The 18,819-nt window shown below is 40.8% G+C and overlaps 1 long non-coding RNA gene across 1 annotated transcript in view; it reads left to right on the top strand.

The window, feature by feature from the left end:
• LOC127000415 (uncharacterized) overlaps window positions 1–17,850 on the top strand; it is a 30,842-nt gene extending 12,992 nt beyond the window's left edge. The window contains exon 2 of the long non-coding RNA XR_007754027.1: window positions 17,458–17,850. This is a non-coding gene — a long non-coding RNA (uncharacterized LOC127000415). The remainder of the gene's footprint in view (window positions 1–17,457) is intronic.
• The last annotated feature ends 969 nt before the right edge of the window (window positions 17,851–18,819 follow it).

The following is an 18,819-nucleotide window of genomic DNA, read 5'->3' as shown; positions in this document are numbered from 1 at the left end:
CGGTAATCACAGTCCGGCTTAGTTGGGGCTGACGTCATTAGGAGGCGAAGATAAGGGTAGGCAGCGGGCCCGAGAATCAGAGGGCGCGAGAAGCATAATCCGCGTGTGTGTGTGATGAAGGAGGCGCCTGAGACAAAGGGAGTGGAATAAATGGCAGCTATTTGTTAAAGTCCGGCAGTCATTTCGAGTCCAAAGCGCGTCTTCGTTACCTGCATAATTAAAGGGGAATGATTAATCAAGCAATCTCAAAGTAGACAATTAATCAACACCTTCGCGACGGCCGGGTGATAAATGGGAAAAGGTGGAAGAAGAGGGAGAGTAGGAGAAGGAGGAGGAGGAGGAGGAGGAGGAAGAAAGGCAGGAAGGAAGATGAGGGGGGAGGACACGAAGGAATTGTAAATGATGTATATCGGTAATAAATAAACACGGCCAGGAACTCTTCTTTTTTTTCTTCTTCTTTTTTTTTTTTCAATCGTCTGCGTGCACACTCCTAAACGTCGCTGCTGCTAAATGTCGTTCCTTATTCAGCGTCTGCGTTCATGCATATGGATGAGTCTCGGGGCATTTATATTTTTCCACCTCGATCATTCTCCCCATTGTGGCGGAGGTGGTGGTGTTGTTTCGGCGGTGCTTTTCTCTTCTCTCGCGTGCATGAATTTCTGTTTTTCATTTTCCTTTTTCTCGCGTTTTTAGGGAAGTCACTCGTGTATTCGTTCTGTCGAGATGCCACAAACAACGGAAATAAAAGAGAAGAAGAAAAGTGTGCGAGGAAAATGAGATGTAATGAATGGTTGTGCGCGTAGAGGAACGAGGAAGTGAAAAAAAGAGCTTGAGGTTAGAATAGAGAGAAGGATAAAAAGAAATATGTGAACTGTTAGGAAAAAAAATATCAGAAGTCCGTATGGCAAAGCGACTAAGGGAAGAAGGACTAAGGAGACGAGGAGAGACTACGAAGGGAGGACTTAAAAAGAAAATTAAGAGAGGAAGATTGTATAGGAGGAGAGGAGGAAGTGAATGAAAAGAGGGTGAGGGAGGACTTAAAAAGAAAATTAAGAGAGGAAGATTGTATAGGAGGAGAGGAGGAAGTGAATGAAAAGAGGGTGACGTTAGCTTAGAGAGAAGGGAAGAAAAAAATATGGGAACTGTTATGAAAAATTGCCATAAGTTCGTTTGTTGAAGGAAATAAAGGAAAAAAGGACTGATAAGGTGAGACGATGCGAAAAGGTAGACTCACGAAAGCAATCAAGAAAGGAAGTGTGCATAAGAGAGGGGAAGAAAAAAATATAGAAACTGTCAGAAAAATTTGCCATAAGTTCGTTTGATGAAGGAAATAAAGGAAAAAGGATTGATAAGATGAGACGTTGCGAAAAGGGAGACTTACGAAAGCAATCAAGAAAGGAAGAGTGCATAGGAGAGGAAGAAGGAAAGGAAAAGAAGGTGAGGTTAGCTGAGAGAGAGAAAATATAATGTATTGTTTGGAAAATTTACCAGAAGTTCGATTAATGAAACAAATAGTGGAAGAAAGACTACCAAAACGAGAAGAGGCTGTGACTTAGGAAGAATATTAAAGAAAGATGATCAAGAAAGGAGATGCTGAAGGTAAATTGTACAGCAGAAGATCGTACAGGTTAATGCTCATTGCTGCAGCGCTTAAATCCGTTACCTTCGGCCGTGAGGATATGAAAGGTTAGGCATCTCATCTCGCCTCCCTGAAATTCATCTTCCTCCCGAAATTCTCTTGCGGATGGAGATGAAGCACATGGCTGAAGGGAAGACGAAGGGAGAGGGAAGGGAGGAGGAAAAAGATTTGAGGAATGAGAAGAAGAAAGTGGGGATGAAAACTATGTGGAGAGAGAGAGAGAGAGAGAGAGAGAATAAATAGAGTAACATTATTCATAACTCGACAGATTTTTCGCCTTCCTGAGTTATCTCCATCAACTTCTCCTCCTCCTCCTCCTCCTCCTCCTCCTCCTCCTCCTCGTTCGTCTTTGTAAGGGTGTCATTCCCTCCAAACCTCGCGTAAGATGCAATGACACGACAAGTTTGCGTGAATTCACATCAGGAATCTCTCTCTCTCTCTCTCTCTCTCTCTCTCTCTCTCTCTCTCTCTCTCTCTCTCTCTCTCTCTCTCTCTCTCTCTCTCCCCCCCCCCCCCCCCCTGGTTCTCGTTGGTGCATGAAGGGAAAGGCTCTCGTAATAGCAAACATAAATATTCACGTGTCTATAGATGCGGTATCCTATGTTTTGTTAATTGGATCGCTGTGATTAGTTATTTGGGTATTAGCGGAGTATTTGCTTATCAGATGTGCGCGATGCTATACTTGTGAGAGCGGGAGAAGGGGGAATAAGAGGAGGAGGAGGAAAAGGTGAAGGAGGAGGAGGAGGAGGAGGAGGAGGGAAAAGGCGGATGTAGATAGCAACGATAAATGTTAAGTATCTGGAAATGAAAATACAGCATGAGGAGAACAAGGCACATAATGAGGAGGAGAAAACAAAAAAAAAAGTGGTTGGAAGATGAGACGGAGGAGGAGGAGGAGGAGGAGGAGGAGGAGGAAAAAGAATCATTAAGGAAAGAAAGGAAATGTAAATGCAATGAGAAACCTTACATCATTAAAAGAACACGAGAGGGAGAAATAAAAAAAAGATACACGCTATAATAATAATAATAATAATAATAATAATAATAATAATAATAATGATGATAATAATAAAGGAGAGAGAGGGAGAGAGAGGGAGGGAATAAGTTAATAAAAGAAGAGAAGAGTTGCTAGAGAGACTGGCGGTTGTTGATGAAGCTTGTGTCTGGGAGGAGGAGGAGGAGGAGGAGGAGGTATCGCTGGGAGTACTGGCCTCTCGTGCCCTGCGGACCATCCTTACCTCCACATCCCCCTACGGTCCCCAACTCACAGACCCACCTTGCTGCCTCCACTTCCCCCTTCCCCCCACCCTCCTCCTGGGCTGAGACGCTCCACCTGCCCACCTGCCGTACCCTCCACCGCCTCCACACCACCAAAATCCACCTTGGCCATCCCTCAAATCCACACGCAGCTCATTACAGGTTAAATAAAGTACTGGACAGGTAAAGCGACCCGCCAGAGTCTGCATACCTGCATTAAAAGCGAGTGGTAATTAGTGTCATTAAGACGAGAGGCATGTCGGGCCAACAGGACTGACTGTGTAAATTCGGAAACGGATGCAATATTAATGAGCGTTTCAAATCAATTAGCACTAAGTCATTCACGAAGCCAGCATAAAGTTTGTTAATGAGTGTGTGTGTGGCGGCGTCGGCGGAAAGGCCTTCATTACAGGGCTCTCTCTCTCTCTCTCTCTCTCTCTCTCTCTCTCTCTCTCTCGTGTGTGTGTGTGTGTGTGTGTGTGTGTGTGTGTTTGGGAGGGTGGTATCGATTCTCCCTTGTCATTACTGGGGTCAAGGAACAGGGCTGATAATTTGACTTGGTTAAGGAAAACTAAATCTTGCCTCCTTATTTTTTTTTCTCCCTTATTCGCTTTTTCTCACCTGCCCTTTTCTTTCTCCGATCTTTGTTTCTCCTCCTTTCTTTCCCTCTCTCATTTCTCTTTCTCCATCCATTCCATTGTCTTTTAATACTCTTATTACTTAACTCTCTCTCCTTCCCTTTCTTCCTTTCCTCACCTTTCTTTATCTCTTCTTTTCTTCATTCTCCTTCCCTTTCTTCCTTTCCTCACTTTTCTTTATCTCTTCTTTTCTTCATTCTCCTTCCCTGTCTTCCTTTCCTCACTCTTCTTTCTCTCTCTTCCTTTCTTCATTCTCCTTCCCTCTCTTCTTTTCCGCATTCTCCTTCCCTTTCGTCCCTCTATGCACCCTCTCCTTACCTGTCAAATATTATTACCAAGTCAATCCCTGATGCCTGCTTTTGACGTATGCGAAAGCTATGTTCCGGGGTACAAGGCTGCGTGCTTGCGTATATATATTCATTAGCAAAAAATATTGAAAAGATCCGATTGAAAAAAAAAAAAAAAAAATCCGATATAAATAAATAAACCCCGATTTTTTATTTAACAACCTTGAAGCGTTCCGTAAGCTGCTTAATTTCATCACACCATCTGCTAAGCGGCGTCCTCTTGGGTGCTTTTATATCAGTTACTGCTAGTCTGGAATTCATTTTGTCAGTCTGATTTTCTTTTCATTTCCTTTTCCTATAATTCCTTCCCCTTCTGTCTCCCTCCGGTAGCTATATGACCACAGATGTTGCGCCGACTAAACGAAACTTTCCAACTTTCCTTTTTTTTTTTTTTCAATGGCTTCTCAGTGGCTTCAGTGCTGGTAGGGGAACAGAAAGTAATGATATTTTTTTTTCTGTAAGTGGGAGCATTTTCATGGTTTTATTACTCTTATTTTGCTTTTCTTACTATAATTGTACCTCTAAATAGTAAGCATCTTTTTACGTCTTATTAATGACTTTTTCTTGTCTGATATTTTTCTTTCTCTAACGGGGAGTATTTTCATGGTATTATTTTATTTTTCTTAATATAATTGTTCGTCAAAATATGATTCCTTTTAAGAGTCATTAACTTTTCTTTCCCTGATATTTTTCTTTCTGTATTTGGAATTATTACCATGAAAGGTATTATTGCTTTTATTTTCCTTGTTTTTACGATAATTGTTACTCAAAATGCACTTTTTATTACATCTCGTTAACGACATTTCTTTGGACTTTGCTATTGTTAGTGGTGCAAGCCGCTAACAAAACGTTTTACGCTGAACGAACTGTTTACCGAGCATTTGTTTTTTCTCTCGTTGTTCCCGGAGTTGTGTTTTTTTAATCTTACAGTCTTTTGTGAACGCTGCTTGCCGGCATGAAAGAGTAATTGTGCTGATGGCCGAGGGTCAGAATTTTTGAGACCCGAGTCAAAACGCCCCCTAGAGCACGTAATCGGATCGTGACGCAAAAGACGAAGGCGACCAATAGTGTGTGTGTGCACATTATCAAAACGAGGAGGTTACCGCTGAAAAAAAGTAACAGGTGGAAAGAAAACGGCGCTCGAGTCGTTAAAATAGTATTAATATAATGAAACAAAAAATGCCGGAAAAATATCGTCACAGTAAATGAAGGAATTGTATTATTTGTTATTTTATTGTTTTATTATGCCTTTTTTTGTCTTCTGTCCTCATTTTCTGTTTGTTTGTTTGTTTGTTTGTTCTACTTGTTCTTTTCTGCCTGTTCTTCGTTTTCTTATCTATTGTATTCCTCATAATTTTTTGCTTTTTCTTTTCTTTATTTTGTTCTTTTTTTATTATTACTTCGCCGTTGTTTTCTCTATATTTTTCATCTATTTCTTTCATGTATTTTGTTCTTGTGTAGCTTTTCTGTACTTACTCCTTTTCCTTTCCTGTAATTGTTCGTATTTTTATCTTTTCTCGTATTTGTCATTTTCTTTCAACTGCTCTTGATTTTCGTATCTGTATTTTTCTTTATATTTTCTGTATTTTTTCATATTTTTCTTTCCTTTTTTTTTCCATGATTTTAGTAGTCATTTTTTGTACCCCTCTTTCTTAATATTTCTTTTATTTTTTATTTTTGTTCCTGTCTTCTTAATTCTCTTCTCCTTATTTATTATTTAGCTTTTACTTTATTTTTTCCATCTATCTTTTTGCTTTTTATCTTGAATTTTAGTTCCAATTAATATTTCGTTCACTCTCCTTTTTTTAATACTTCTCCTTTCCATATTCTTATTTAAATCTGTCACTAAATTTTATATATATTTGTTCTGTATCTCTGTCTGTATAATTTCATCTTTAATCTATATTTTAGTAGCTACTAGATATTTTTGTGCCCTCTCCTTTTTTAATATATTTCTTCTAAACGTCAGTAATTGCCATCTGTGAGAGGCGAGGGAATGAAAAAATATATATAAAACGCGTTAGATAAAGCCATGTAGCAGCACACTCCAATTTTTGTGACCGTCGGTTGTTTGATTCACAATTCTGCATGTCTGTATACGCATAAATTCGATATACATTTCGCTCTCCCGTTTTATCGGTTAACTATATTAACGCTTTCAGTTTCAGTTGTCCGTGAATTATTATGTGTTGCAAAAAACGTGTATAGGTGTATATGATTTGTCAAACACTCGCGGTGGTGGTGGTGGTAGTGCTGGCCGGGGGCAAAAAGTTAGGTATATATAGTAAGCTGAGGTGTGTGTGTGTGTGTGTGTGTGTGTGTGTGTTTGAGAGAAGTAATAAATAAGTAAAGAAAGAAAGGAATAAAGAAAGAGAAAGGAAGGAAGGAAGGGAGGAATTAAGGAAGGAAGGAACAAGGAAATGATTGAATGAAGAAAGGAACGGAGAAAGAAAGGAAGAAAGAAAGGAGAAAAAAATAAAGTGAGTGAACAAAAGAAAGAGCGAGTGAGAAAAAAAGAAAGAGAAAAAGAGAGAGTGAGTGAGTGAGAGATGAGCAGAGAGATGAGGTGTTACACTCTTGATATAACAGATGAAAAAAATAAGGTGTTTGGCTTCTAGTCTAAAAACAAAGCGTATGAAGCGAAGGTCAGTGTGTGTGTGTGTGTGTGTGTGTGTGTGTGTGTGTGTAGTGTTTAATATTAGTGAGTGGCCTGACCCGCGCGTTGCTCCCGAAAAAAAGGATGAACTCACTTTTCGCTTGTATTACTCTTATGGGAATAAATAAAATAAAAAAAGAAAGTAAGAGTGAGATGAGTTTTAACGCTGCAGGTACATTTAATTAAGCGGAAGGCCATTTCGGGATTCAGTGGCTGTATTACTTTTTCAAAATAACAAAGAAAGAACTCCCGGTAAGTAATTATAATAGAGAGTAATAATCGCTTTAGGGACAGACTGAGCCAATTCGCTGATTCGTGTAAATAAAAGACGGAGGATCGGTTGCTGTCTGTCTGTCTGTCTCTCTCTTTCTCTCCTAGTTTTTTTCCTCCCTATTTCTTTTTTCTTTGTCATTTTCTCTCTCTTTTTTTATTTTAAGCTGCATTTTCAATTCTCTTTAGCTTTCTTCTTCTTCTTCTTCTTCTTCTTCTTCTTCTTCTTCTTCTTCTTCCTCTTCTTCATTTTTTTTTCTTCTTCTTCTTCTTCTTCTCCTTCTTCTTTTTCTTTGTCTCCTCCTCCTCCTCCTCCTCCTCCTCCATCTTCTTTTCCATTTTCGTTGGGAGAGGAAATGACGGCGTGGGATCCTGACAAACATTCTTTTTGTGTTGATTTTGGATTTTTCGGGTGTTTCCTGTGTGTTCCTTCGCTTGTGTTCGAGTCAGTGACGTGTTCGTGTGTGTGTGTGTGTGTGTGTGTGTGTGTGTGTGTGTGTGTGTGTGTAACTAAGGTGTTCTCCAGGTACAGGTGAAACGAAATGGACCGGGTGGACGAAATTATAATGGACTTGAGGGTACGTTATTATTATTATTTTCATTACTACTACTACTACTACTACTACTACTACTACTACTACTACTACTACTACTACTGCTACTACTACTACTACGTCTGGTCTTATGCACTGGAAAAAAAAATTGTTCCAGGTTACCGTTTTCTGAAGTAAGATAAAAAGATACTAACGTGACAGTTTAGTAAGGAACAACTTGTGTAATTTGTATGTAAGTAGCGTGTTTCTGGAGGTCCCGGTCAGTGTTTGCTAAGTGTTCGTGAGTGCAGGGCGTTATCTTGCTTCTCGTCATTCTTATCTGCCTGTAATGTTCCCTAAGTCCATCCGTCGCCGTATTAATCTCTCGGTGAATAGTTTAGTGGTCGTTCTTCAGATGTCCTCCACTGATAGTTGTCTGCCTGTCTGTCTCTATCTTTTCCTCTCTCCTGCATTTGCAAAAACCTGCTCCCTCGGGTCACAGAATTCCGAGGATATATTTTTCGATTTTCAGCTGGGCAAGCAAACACAGGGAAGGTGTGCGACAAGGTGAAGGTGGGGGGGGCGCGGGTCACGGCGACGAGGTGGAGGGGGGGGGGGGTCAGGACGCTGTGGGTCGCTGAGTGGTGTGAGTGGTGAGGGAGGCGAGGAGAGGGACCACTTTGGGAGGGGGGGCGGGGTGCACGCTGCAGGGGGCCACTTTGCCCCATCCCGGACACTTGGACGCCGCTGGACGCTCCCCGCCGCCGCACTAGTCACTGTTTTTCCCTTCCCGTGTCTCCGCGCTGAGGCTTTTACACCCAGCTACATGTGTGTCTGTTTCCGCAGCTGTGTGTGTGTGTGTGTGTGTGTGTGTGTGTGTGTGTGTGTGTGTGTTTACTTTTCGTAGTAGGTTTTGTAAATATATTTTCGAAGTTAATTTTCCGTGTAGAATAATGTACTCACCGCACTTTAAGGGCCTGTCGCGGGGCTCTTAGCGCTGATCGTCAGGCAGGCGGAGGAGCCGCGTACTTGCCTATCCGTCAACCACTACTGGCCATAAAATCAAGTACAAATAGTGATGTCATGTTGGCAATGACGAATGAATATTGGCCCAAACCTTCCTGGGGTGTCCCCCGCACTACGCCTTTAAATATTTTAATATTGCATTTATAAATGTCCAGGGGACCCATCCTGAGGGGAAAAAATCCTGAAGTATAAATATATTTGATATTAAATCGCATCCACAACAAATTTCAACCGCCCGTGGCTCAAAATAAAGTGCAGGCGAATATTTTTCCTCCACCATCAGTCAGTAGAGGTCAGTTTAGGTGGGTGTGCGCCGTCACCGGGGGCAGGGGGCACGGGTGAGGGGCAAGGGGGGTCGCCGCGCCTCTTCCCTGCTTTGGTCACCGTGCCCCGCCTTCCTGTGGGCTATGGGTGTGCACATTATGCCATTTCGGCCGTGCGATGGGAGGTGACTGATAAGCCGTGAGGAAAACAAGTCAATGGTGTTAGTGTTACACTTCAGCCATCTTGCTTCTCCTCCTCCTCCTCCTCCTCCTCCTACTCCTCCTCCTCCTACTCCTCCTCCTCCTCCTCCTCTTTTGTCTTGCTGTCATATGCTTTTTTCTTCGTTTTCTCCAACTCGACATCCTCCATCGTAACTTTCTCCTCCTCCTCCTCCTCCTCCTCTTCTTCCCACAATAATTATTTTTCCTTGATTTTTTTTCCTTCATTTTCCTCCTCCTCGTCTATGTCTTAGCTTTTTCTTCTTCTTCTTCTCCTTTTCTTCTTCTTCTTCTTCTTCTTCTTCTTCTTCTTCTTCTTCTTCTTCTTCTTCTTCTTCTTCTTCTTCTTCTTCTTCTTTTTTGTGTTCTACCATTATTATTATTATTATTATTATTATTATTATTATTATTATTATTATTATTATTATTATTATTATTATTATTATTATTATTATTATTATTATTATTACTAACTAAACTTTTCATTATTGTTATTATCCTATCATGGAGAATAACAAAAAGGATAAAAAATAATCCACTCGGGAGAAGATAAACGCGAACTAAGCCGTATATGGAGAGAATGAGAGAATAGAAAGGTAAGGGAGGGAAGAATAGAGTCTTGGAGGAAAAGGATGATTAGTAAAAAGAGATAAATGGGGGTAAGTCACTAGAGAGAGAGAGAGAGAGAGAGAGAGAGAGAGAGAGAGAGAGAGAGGAAAAAAAAAGATGGAGGTGGTTTAATGAATGATAAAGAAGAATAGGTAGAAGGGAAAGAAGAAATAGGAAACAAAACAGAGCAGAACAGAAAATAGGAAATAGGAGAAACAGGGAACATTGTAATTACGTAGGGAGAGAATGGAAATGGAGAACTGTATAAAGGAGGAGGAGGAGGAGGAGGGAGAGCGCGAAGGAGTGTGGAAATTTCCGTGTGTGCCTCGTCCTCTCGCCTTCCTCTCCCTTCTTTGTGGTCACGTTATGCTGTGTTATGGTCCAACTTGTGCCCTCCTCCTCCTCCTCCTCCTCCTCCTCCTCCTCCTCCTCTTTATTCCGTCTCCATTTCCCCTCTCTCTCTCTCTCTCTCTCTCTCTCTCTCTCTCTCTCTCTCTCTCTCTCTCTCTCTCTCTCTCTCTCTCTCTCTCTCTCTCTCAGTTCTTCTCGTTTTAGCTTTTTTACGCCTTGTTCTCCTTTTATTTTTGTTTAAATTATCCAACTTGTCAAAACTCTTCCTTTTCCTCCTCCTCCTCCTTCTCCTCTTCTTCCTCCTCCTCTTCCATCTCCTCATTATTGTTATTGTCATTTCTTTCATCATTATTATCACTACTACTACAACTACTACTACTACTATCGTACATCTACCACCACCACCACTACCTTTAAATTTTGTATATGAAATAATGGATACTAAGAAATGGCTAAGTGCGATGTGATGAAATGACTTCCTGGTACTATTATTATCCTCACTTTTCACCTTCGATTCCTCCTTGGCGTTCACCTCTGGATTGATTCGAGCTTCAGTTATTCATTGCTCATAATTGCACTTCCTGGTAATCGGTATCGGAGACTCCTCAGAAAGTGTCGCTGTATATCGCATTCGCGTTGAGATGTTGAAGTGCAAACTGGAGGAGAGATATGTTAGGTCTATCTCCAGAATATTTAGATGACGTAGTAGTATTTATTATCAGCTATGTGGGTATTCTGGCTTCTTAACTCTACCTTTGGGGCGAAGTTTGCTAGAAGTGTTGGATTTTCACTCCGTTAAGTCGACATACAACCTTCCTTCACTAATTATATACAGGAAGTGACTGGCCTCTTAAGAAACTGATTTATGTGATGTTGGAATATATAAAAATCAGAGTATTAATACAAACTTAGTCGTTAAAAAAAGGGGATATATACAAACAAAACCAGCTAACCATTCCTTCAGGGTCAGAAAAGACAACAAAACAGAAGAGAACAGGAAGAATATTAGTCAGGGGAGGCAACAGGAAATAAGAAACGTAAACATGAAAGAACAAAACAGAACAAAACAGGAAAAATAGTAGGCAGGGGATCAACTGGAAATAAGAAACTGAAATATATAAACAAAACAGAACAGAACAGGAAGGATAATAGGTAGGGGGGCAACAGGAAATAAGAAACGGAAACATAAAAGAACAAAACAGAACAGAACAGGAAGAATAATAGGTAAGGGATCAACAGGGAATTTGAAACTTAAACATAAAACGACAGAACAGAACAGAACAGGAAGAGCAGTAGGCAAGGGGCAACAGGAAATAAGAAACTGAAACATAAAAGAACAAAACAGAACAGAACAGGAAGGATAATAGGCAGGGGGGCAACAGGGAATTTGAAACTTAAACATAAAACGACAGAACAGAACAGAACAGGAAGAACAGTAGGCAAGGGGCAACAGGAAATAAGAAACGTGAACATAGGAGAACAGAGGATAGGAAATAGGGTAAAACAGGAAATATTGCAATAAGAGACGATGGAAATTGAGAACTGCATTGAGAAAGAGAAGAAGGGAGAGGGAGAAGGGAGAGGGAAGAGGTTTATTATTGTAGATGAAAACTGATAGGACGTTGAAAAAAAAAAAATCATTTGTATATATTTACCAAAACACCTCTATCACGAGTTTCCGGGTTTGTTTATTTATTTATTTATTTATTGGTTTCGTATTGGTCTAACTTGTCAAAACTCTTCCTTTTCCTCCTCCTCCTCCTTCTCCTCTTCTTCCTCCTCCTCTTCCATCTCCTCATTATTGTTATTGTTATTTTTTTCATCATTATTATCACTACTACTACAACTACTACTACTACTATCGTACATCTACCACCACCACCACTACCTTTAAATTTTGTATATGAAATAATGGATACTAAGAAATGGCTAAGTGCGATGTGATGAAATGACTTCCTGGTACTATTATTATCCTCACTTTTCACCTTCGATTCCTCCTTGGCGTTCACCTCTTGATTGATTTGAGTTTCAGTTATTCATTGCTCATAATTGCACTTCCTGGTAATCGGTATCGGAGACTCCTCAGAAAGTGTCGCTGTGTATCGCATTCACGTTGAGGTGTTGAAGTGTATACGAGAGGAGAGATATGTTAAGTTTATCTTCTGAAAATTTGATATCGTAGTAGTATTTATTATCAGCTATGTGGGTATTCTGGCTTCTTAACTCTACCTTTGGGGCGAAGTTTGCTAGAAGTGTTGGATTTTCACTCCGTTAAGTCGACATACAACCTTCCTTCACTAAGTATATATACAGGAAGTGACTGGCCTCTTAAGAAACTGATTTATGTGATGTTGGAATATATAAAAATCAGAGTATTAATACAAACTTAGTCGTTAAAAAAAGGGATATATACAAACAAAACCAGCTAACCATTCCTTCAGGGTCAGAAAAGACAACAAAACAGAAGAGAACAGGAATATTAGTCAGGGGAGGCAACAGGAAATAAGAAACGTAAACATGAAAGAACAAAACAGAACAAAACAGGAAGAACAGTAGGCAAGGGGACAACAGGAAATAAGAAACTGAAACATAAAAGAACAAAACAGAACAAAACAGGAAGGATAATAGGTAGGGGTCAACAGGGAATTTGAAACTTAAACATAAAACGACAGAACAGAACAGAACAGGAAGAACAGTAGGCAAGGGGCCAACAGGAAATAAGAAACGTGAACATAGGAGAACAGAGGATAGGAAATTGGGTAAAACAGGAAATATTGCAATAAGAGACGATGGAAATTGAGAACTGCATTGAGAAAGAGAAGAAGGGAGAGGGAGAGGGAAGAGGTTCATTATTGTTGATGAAAACTGAAAGGACGTTGAAAAAAAAAAATCATTTGTATATATTTACCAAAACACCTCTATCACGAGTTTCCGGGTTTATTTATTTATTTATTTATTTATTGGTTTCGTATTGGTCTGCTTTTGCCATTAGCGGTTAGGCGATAAGAGCATTAGTTTATATAAACCTTAAGCCAATCCATTGCTCGCAGATTTCACATTTCACTTCGTTTATCCTTTTATTTATTTTTTTTTTTATTCGCGTGCGTTTTCCCTCGGCGCTTATGTGTGTGTGTGTGGGGGGGGGGGGGAACTACACTTGCTTAAAAAAGGGAGGGGAGGGAGGGGGAAAGATGAAAATAGGGAAGGGGAGAGAGGGAGGAAGGTGAGGTTAGGAGATGAGTGATGTTTGTTAGCTAGTGGGATAATGGTGTGTGTGTGTGTGTGTGTGTGTGTGTGTGTGTGTCCAAACTTCCTAAAAAAGAGGATTCACGTCTGGCTGGCTGACCGTAAAGCACCACCATTTCAGAAGGTAAAATTATGCCAGCCATTGGTCAGGCGGTAATGAGGCTTCCGGAGTGATTAACGTGCTGTAACGAGGCCGCGGTGCCCAGCTGGCTGTTACGAGGCAAATTATGTCGATAGGTGTTCAGGGATAATTACCGATGGCAGAGGTAGTGCCTTTTGTACCTAATGGCTCTGTGGGTCACCTGCATTCACCTCCACTTACGGGGTTATATAGATGCCGCTGGCACTCCGTTTTCTGTTCGGTGAGAGTTAATGAGCATGAGGCCCATATTATCGCATTTCCATTCTTCCTCTAGCTCTTCATTAGCAACAGTTTCTTTCCTCTTTTCTCTTTCCTTATACAGCAAAGGAAGCAGCTCAAGGGCAACAAAAAGAGAGAAAAAAAGCCCACTTATCACTGCCCCTATATAAAAAAAGAGTATAGATGAGTGGGTGTGCATAGAAGAAATAGGGTACAGAGGTCTTGGTACTAGAAAGAGGTCAAAATTGGGTCGTTGTGATGAGATTTTGAAGAACACTTGTCAAGGTCACTCGGGGTCACTTTCACAGTTCGACATGATGGGTTAGTAAGCTCCCAAACCAAATGCCAAAGACTTTGAATTTCCTTTGTTTCGTATTGGTCTGCTTTTGCCATTAGCGGCTAGGCGATAAGAGCATTAGTTTATATAAAGCTTAAGCCAGTTCATTGCTCGCAGATTTCACCTTTCACTTCGTTTATCCTTTTATTTATTTATCTTTTTATTCGCATGCGTTTTCCCTCGGCGCTTATGTGTGTGTGTGTGTGTGTGTGTGTGTGTGTGTGTGTGTGTGTGTCTGTGGTAAGAAATTCTAGGAAACTATACAGGAAATCTCTTTTGTGTCTGGTGTCGTATCGAATACCTTAGCATTATGGGATTGTATAGGATTGTCTCGTTTGGTTCAGGGGGTTACAAAGACACCGTGTTGGACTGTGGAATTGGCTCCTTATTTCCGTCTTCGCTTCCCAACGAGGAGACAGTTATTGACTTCCCAGCTGCGTTGACTGTCACCTTGAGCAGTGTCCTAGTTAACGGTGGTCTGGGGTCTGGTGTCGCCAGCACTAAAAGGAGAAAAAAAGAAAAGAAAGAAACTCGACGCATTCCTTGTCCCGAGCAGTAATTTTCTGGAGTACATGTTAGACTATTGTGGGCCGAAAATTACTGTTGGAAATTCAGAAGTTATGGTAATATTGATGATGTCCCTACTACCATACTACTACTACTACTACAACAACAACAACAACAACAACAACAACAACAACAACAACAATAACTACTACTACTACTACTACTACTACTACTACTACTATTATAAATACTGTGTTCTCTCACCTGTGCCTGATTTGAACCCATCAGAGACCCGACATATGTTAACTCCCAGGTGGCCGAGGTGTCTCCGATGTCAAGGGTTCGAATCCCAGCACCGGCGATAGAACAAGTTACCATATAATAACAGCAATAACGATAATGATAATAGTAATAAATAATAAAAAGTATAGAAATAATAATGATAGCACCGATGATAATAATAACAACAAGCATCATGAAAACAAAAAGAGTATGTCCATAGTGAGGCTGCGTGCACAAAGGGGTCAAATCAGTGGCATAATGGGCCGAAACATATCGTTGGGAATGCAGGAATAATGGTGTTGATGGCAGTGCACATAAAATGATAGTAATAACATCAACAATAATACCATCAACAACAATAACATGCAGCATCAAAAGAGTGTGTTCGTAATGAGGATGTGAACGCAAAAAAGTATCAAATCGGAATGACAGCGTATATTTAACTCCTCTCCCATCACACACACACACACACACACACACACACACATTTCTCCTCTTTTCTCTTCTTCCCTCACTTTTATCTCCCTCAACTCACCTTCCCCTTTCCCTCCCTCCCTTTTATCTCGCCAATTATACCTTCCCTCCGATCTCTCTCCCTCTTTCTCTCCTTTCCTTCTCATTTCTTCTCTCCCTTTCCTTGCAAGTGTTGAAACAAGCATCTGTACCCGGCCAACACACACACACACACATACACACACACACACACACACACACTGATCAAATAAAGGTGAGAGGTGATAACTTTTCTCAGCCTCTACATCCGTGTCCTGACCATTCCCAGTTTTAGATAAAAATTACTTTCTTAGGTCTTCTACTTCTGTTCTCCTGACTCATTCAGTACCCATAACACTATTGAAACTGCATTATCTGACCCTTTGATTAATAAGACACAGCTACAATTATTACTTTTAAACGAGGATGAAGAGAAAATAACTTATTTAATCTAACACAACTTAACAAAAAATATAATAATAAATCTAACACTTATAATCTCGGAGCAGAGGTGAACTTGGCATCTATAGCGGAGAGGTTAAAAGCACGAGAGGAAGGAGGGGGATGAAGAGAAATTTATCTTGATTACCAGCGTGGACATCACTATATTTTTACAAATGAATCGTCATTCTTGAAATTTCCATCACCAAGGCACTCCTCCGCTCTGCCTGCCATTGTGAGGGGCAGAGCCTTGGGAATCCTCCACTTCAAACTTGGTGTGTGCCCGTGACAAACACGGCTCCGAGGCTGAGTGATATTTGAAAGGAAAAGTGACCTATTTAACAAGCAATCTAACTTTGCAGAGGCTGCGCCATGCCCGCCTTGTTTACTGCCGCTAATGAGGTGGACGGGAATATCGCGGCGCTGCCCGGGCCGAGGCGTCCACGAGAAGAGTTAACAAGTTTCCTCCAGACCCCCGGACAACGCCTCCGCCAGTGAAAGTTACGGCGCTGTCGCACTAATGCAAATTTGCCATAACACGCTGGTGAATAAGTTAAAATGTTTCAAGTTTGTTGCTGGATAAGCTTATCAACAAGGGTACATTGATTATTTTATTGCTTTTCGTTTACAATGGATAATAAACGAATGTATAATATATTTGCATACATATCATGAACTGGATTTGATGAACTGAATTTGATGGAACTGTGTATTAGTATATTCAGGATCATGGTTTTGTTTAATTCCCCAGAAGCTTTCAGCTAATAATTTCGACAGCAACGTGATTGACAGACACCGGATTATTAGGTTTATCAATTACAGTTTCCCAGCCAAGGATGCAAAGTGTGGTTGTGACGGCGTTTGCGTCTCGTTGGACTTGATGAAATAAAATAAAAAATCTCTGCTGGTCATGTTTTCCCGCGGCACGAACCATCGCGTGTGTTTCGTAATGTTGCTGTATTTCTCCCCAGTTAGCCTTTTGTTTGTGTTTGCCTTCATGTGTTTGCTTGTGTGTGTATGTGAGTGTGTGTGTGTGTGTGTGTGTGTGTGTGTGTGTGTGTGAAAAGAGAGAGAGAGAGAGAGAGAGAGAGAGAGAGAGAGAGAGAGAGTAGGGGGTGGGAGGGTGCGTGCGTGCGTGGGTGCCCCTGAATTAGCCTGCTCGCCGCGCCGAGAGCTCGCCTTCCTGATTAATTCATTTGGATAATCGAAATTCCATGTGACTCTGACGCGTGCGTCATATTCATGGGTTGGTATTTTTGATGGGAAGTATTTTAGACACAATATCCTTCGCAAATAGTTTGGCAAATGAGTTCTGTCCGTCACTTTTCACAACAAGAGACCAGAGTACCGTACATTAATTATAATCAGTCGGAATAAAAAAAGATATCACCAGAAATATTGTATTAAATAATATTGATGATGATGAAAATACTAATATTAATGTTATTAGGATTATTATTGACATTATTAGTATTATTAGTATTTTTATTATTATTGTTATTATTATTATTATTATGATTATTATGATTATTATTATTATTATTATTATTATTATTATTATTATTATTATTATTATTATTATTATTGTTGTTGTTATTATTATAATGTTGGTGGTGGTAGTGATGGTGGTGTTGGTGGCGTTGGCTTTGGAGTTGTTTTAGTGGTGAGAGGGTGTAATTATTTATACAATTATTATTATTATTATTATTATTATTATTATTATTATTATTATTATTATTATTATTATTATTATTATTATTAATATCATTATTGGTGTTGTTGTATCATTACTGTCATAGTATTATTAATAATACGTAATCATATGCAGTGCATAGGTAATGTTTTGTTGCAGTGCCTCTAATGCCCTTACATCAAAACATGTTGACGCGCGTCCCGTGTTACTTTTTTGTGTCGCGGTAATGGCAGGTGTTCCTAATTGATTGTGCCGCGCCCTAGAGTTAATGTTGTGTTGTTCTTGGACAGGAGACAGTGGGTCCGTCAATAAACCCAGTGGCATGAAGAACAGCTCACCGCCAGTGTTCGCTGAAGGAACAGTGACAACCCGTCCTCTCAGCGAGGCCTGAGTGACTATGCTGCTACCAACGCTGAGCCGAGGGAAGGTAAAAGGAACCCTCAGTCATAACTTAGCCACATAGCAGACCCTCGTGATATTATTATGGCCGAAACAGTGAAACAAGAGGATGCAGTGAAAGAACCAGATGAAAGAACTAGAATGAAACCAGAAGAACCAGAACCAGAGGACTCATGATTCACCGGCTGTAGCATCACCATTGTCTCGGCGGCAGCAACGGTGAACCAATATCAAGTGTTACTACTTTTGTATTACTTATATTGTGTTGATTTTATGTGTTTGTCTGTCTGTCTATTTTTGTCCTTATTTGTCTGTGTTTTTGTCTTTCCGTCTGTCTGTGTGTGTGAGGGGGGCGAGAGGCAGCTTCCCAGAGTTGAGTAAGAAATGCACGGTGAAAATAGTCGATCCTGTTGGGAGGCTTGGCGTGATACCTGATCAATGCCGGCCAGGTATTGTTGCTGCCGCCCAGGTGTCTCGTTACCAATTAGCTCGCTGGCCGCTCTCGGTTACGGCCGGAGTTTGGGGGAAAAAGTTTTGTTTTGGCTTGTGAGAGTCGAACCGTTTTTAGTTTGATGGCCCTCCTTTTTACACGCTAAGAAGTCCAGGTTTTATAGGCATCCCACACGCCCTTAGTCTGAGTTGCATTGTTTTGTTTTGTCTTGCGAGAGTCAAACCGTTTTAAGTTTGATGGCCCTCCTTTTACACCATAAGAAATCCAGGTTTTATAGGCATCTCACACGCCTTTAGTCTGAGTTGTATTGTTTGTGTATGAGTTATCTTGACGCAGAGTAAAATATCGAGGCTTCCCGTGTGTGGCAGGTAATATTTGGAGGCTTGAGCAGAGGTAGAATTGAATATCACAATGGCTATCGCTCCCCTGCCGTCTGTACAACCCGAGCCCCGTTGTCTGTGCCGCTGCGAATGCTGAAAACAATAGACTTTCTGTTGCATCTCGACTTACCGCGCCTTCCAACCACCGCCCCACCGCTCCACCGCTCCACAGCACCTCGCCATTCCACCTGCATCCACTCCGCCTGTATCCACTACACTCAAATTCACTTCTCTGTCCCACGTCACCGTCTATCCCACACATTCTCTTCCTCCCTCTTTCTCCGACTCCACTTAACGTTCCATCTCCACTACAGAGTAATTTCCCCTACACATTACACTCCTTCTTTCTTTAACTCCACTTCATTTTCCATCTTCTTTTTTCACACCTACTTCAACAGTATTACCTCAACATCTTTCCCACG

This window comes from Eriocheir sinensis, chromosome 18 (genome assembly GCF_024679095.1).
Source record: "Eriocheir sinensis breed Jianghai 21 chromosome 18, ASM2467909v1, whole genome shotgun sequence".
NCBI lineage: Eukaryota > Metazoa > Arthropoda > Malacostraca > Decapoda > Varunidae > Eriocheir > Eriocheir sinensis.
The sequence above is the reverse complement of the archived record's forward strand: the minus strand, read 5'-3'. Positions and strand labels throughout refer to the sequence as shown.